The following is a 3873-nucleotide window of genomic DNA, read 5'->3' as shown; positions in this document are numbered from 1 at the left end:
AGAGACTTGATAAGCTATTAGTGGACTTGGAAAGGGGCAGGGAGAAGATGAGGGAGGGAGGGTGGGATTGGGAGGGAAGGAGAGAGGGGGCTATAACTGGGATACAAAGTAAATAACCTGTGATTAATATTATATATATATAATATATATAAAAGACATGCCTGTTTTATTTTTGAATGTGTCTTTGTGTTTTGTGTTTCCTTTTCTGCTTACTGGCAGTTAATCTTCCTATTATAAACCTTTTTTTGGTTTGCACACATGCATTACGGCTTCTCAGAGCTGATGAATTGCTTTCGCATTCTTTCAAAGGCATGATGAGACTAGATTTTTTTTTAAAAATTCTGGTGTGTTATAAATAATTATTTCTAAAAGTAAGTCGATGGTTTTAGCTCGTTCATTAGCTTCTCATTGTTGTTGGTTACTGCTGTGAACACCGCCACAGGTACGGCAGAGCCTCTGGGGGCTGCCGAATGCACAGCGGTGTCCCTTATCTGTGGTTTTGGTGTCTGTGGTTCCGGTTGCCCATGGTAAAACACAGCTGTGATATATTAAGTGGAAAATCCCAAAAGTAAGTACCTACGCGTTTGCCATATCTCTTGGTCTATTTTATTTTATTCCTAACTCATTATCACCTTGCCAAAAGGTTTTGAAATTGTACACAGAGGCTGAATTTCCCTTCATCTATTCAAATAGCTTTTTCATGACTTTTTTCTTATTTTTGACATCTTCCTTATGGCCCAGTACATGGGCAGTATATGCTAATATTTTGTACGTGATAAAATAAACACGCTTTCTGCAGTGGTTGGGTAGAGTTTTTAATTCATGTCCATGATGTCCTCATATTCATCAAGTGTTTTATTGCCCTAATTCATTTTGTGTTTGGTTTGCTTCTTATAACAGTACATCGCATAGCTATGGCTTTGTACATTTGGGGGAAATGCTGTCGGGTTTTGTCTTGTGCATTTTAGTTCTTCTGTATAGTTTTCGTTTTGTTGTTGAGGTACATGGTAGGCCTGGGGTCCCCCGTCCTGCGCCCCCAGCTTCTACACAGTCTTGAAATGTTTTCAGGAGTGACAGGGGTAGGAGACAAGGTCCCAGGATAGGATCTTTATGGGGTGAATAATGGTGAGCCACTAAAAGAGAGGACGCATCCCATACTTTTGGCTCAACAAGGGAGCCTGGGAGAAGATGGGGTGAAGCATTAGCATCAGCCAGTGCACAAGGAGGCTCTTCAGAGGCTAGAAGGAAAATTCCAGGAGAAATTGCATTAAAACAAAAGGGGAAAGCATAATTTGGTCACGATATCCCTGCCGACTACCAGGCTTGAGCAACTAGGAATAAATAGGAAGGAGTGAGAAATCAGGTGGCCAAAGAAGAAGCAGAGGAGAGGTCCTTACCCCTGGTTGGTGAGCTGGTCATCAACATCCGTCACAGAGAGCTGAGAAGAACAAGGTTCAGTGGGGCAATCAGGAAGTGTGGACCACATAGATCCTGAGAATCTGTTAAAAAATCACAGACTTGCACAATACCTGGACAGTTACCCCGCATCCTTGATGATAATATTGACGGTTTGTTGAGGACAAAGTCTGAGAGTAGTATCAGTCCTTAGCCGACAGGCCCAGAAGATCAGAAAGATTTTCCTGAGGTGGAAAACCTTGGGAAATTGGCCTTTCTTGACAAGGCAAAGGGAGACAGTGTCCTGCCTGTCCACAGTTCCGGCTGGGTCCTGGCAGTGGGTGAGGCGAAGGGCAGTTGTCTGTCCAGTGACTGGTGTTGCCACATTTGTAGCAAGATCCAGGTGGAGTCCATTAGTACCCGTCTTCTTTGGAGTTGACCCCAGGGCGGCCAGAAGCTGGTATTTCTCTCTCTCATGGGAAGCATTTTCTGTCCTTTCCTACTCCTTCTCTTTAAGACCTTACCTGCCATATTCATAGATCTCTATGAGGAGTTTGAGGGTCATCATATGGCCTTTTAAGTTTGTGGGTTGTTTTCTTCCCTCATACCAGGTATTGACTAGGAAGGGAGTGAGAATCAAGGATAAGCATGCCCTCTTGAGAATTAGGACCTAGGTTGATATAGACCTAGCCTCTGGGACTCAGGTGAGGAGCTTAGCAGGATTTTTATCTGGCCTCTGGGTGAGCCCTCTCAGTTTGTAAAACTGTACCACCTTACCTGAGGCCCTCTGCAGCCCAGCCAGGAGACACGGATCACTTGGTCTCAGGAGACTGTGTCCGGGTACTCCGTCCCAGCACCTGATAATCCCGGTGGGGTCTGAACATGGAACGGCCTCAGCCTCCACCGGATACAGATCTTCCCTGTGGTGCACAGTATCTGCATGGGCCTACGAAGCTTCCTACACCCTTTTCTTTCCTTTGCGTGTGAGTAGAGGAACTAAGTAGCCAAAGAGACAGACTCTAAACGTTAACTCAAACAGAGAAGATGGTAGAAGCTAGCAGAGACAAATAATCCTTTCCCACAGGAGGGCCAAATCGGCAGTTTGGTTCAGCTAAAGGAGAGACCAGGTCTTCAGGGGTCCAGAAATTCCTCCCTGGTTCTGACACCAAATGCAAGAAAGAGCAGCAAGACCATCAAATTAGACCCCTCTGTAGGTGGAAAAACAGTTTGTTGTGGGGATAAACTGCTGGGAAGTCTCATGAGAGCAGACAACAGCAGCTTGGCTAGAAAACAGATTTTATGATAGTCAGCAGCCGGACAAGGGAGGAGGGGCTTAGAGCTGATTCAGGCTGTTTGGCTAACTGGGAACAAGATGTGTTCTGCCCCCATCAGTTGACCGTCCAGGCAGAAAAGGGAAGTAGTGGCTTTTCGGACATGCAGACCCCAGCATTAGGTTTCTGAGGAATGCTGAGCTTATGTTTCTGCTTATACAATAACAAGTCTTCTGTTTCACCAGTAAGAATCCAGCCTAGGTTGAGCTGGGCCATCACTGTAGGCGGCAATGCCATTTTGGGGCCCACTTTGTAACCTAACACACACACACTTTTTAAAGTGCAGGATACTTCAGCGTGGGTAGATTCTGGGAGGAGTAGTCTTGATTCCAGGAAACCTCAGAGCATCAGAGGCCATGAGCACTTTAGATTGATATAGCCATAATTAGGGTTTTTATTGCTGCATGACCAAAAAGTAAGTTGGGAAGAAAAAGGTTTATTCAGCTTACACTTGCACATTGCTGTTCATCACTGAAGGAAGTCAGGACAGGAACTCAAACAGGGCAGGAACCTAGAGGCAGGAGCTGACGCAGAGGCCATGAACTGGTGCTGCTGACTAGCTTGCTCAGCCTGCTTTCTCACAGAACCCAGGACCACCAGCCAAGGGACAGCACCACTGACAATGGGCTGAGCCCTCCCCTCAATGATCACAAATTGATAAGCTGGACAGAGATAAAGTAGAAAATTACTGAAGTCACGGTTAAAGCCTGGGCCCTGTCAAGCCAGGCTCGGCCCCCCATCCTTGTAATAGAAGTTTTGGTTTCTTTAAAAACTCAGTCATGTTATGTAAATATGTTTTTGTTTTTGTCCCAAGTGTGAAGTTTTAGTTTGGGCTTTAGTTTGTCCACAGTTGATAATTTCCTTCTGCTGGGTGTGGTCTTTGCCAGCTGGTCAGCTCCTGCCTCCTGCAGCACAGAGAGGAGTGTGGCCTAGGACTCTGAGGGATATAAATGTGAGAGCCCAGAAAGAGAAGGGGTGGCAGTTTGAAGGAGATAGACAGAAACAAAAACAAAAACTAAAAAAAAAAAAAAAAAAAAAAAAAAAATTCAACTCAGCGCTTTGGAGGAGACTGCTTGCTGAGTTTGCTATTGATAGATATTGGTACAGCCCCAAAAGAACCCATCGACCCTAAACAGCCAGGAGAAGT

The sequence above is a fragment of the Meriones unguiculatus genome, chromosome 8 (genome assembly GCF_030254825.1).
Source record: "Meriones unguiculatus strain TT.TT164.6M chromosome 8, Bangor_MerUng_6.1, whole genome shotgun sequence".
NCBI classification, from domain to species: Eukaryota; Metazoa; Chordata; class Mammalia; order Rodentia; family Muridae; genus Meriones; species Meriones unguiculatus.
This window is presented reverse-complemented; position numbering follows the sequence as displayed.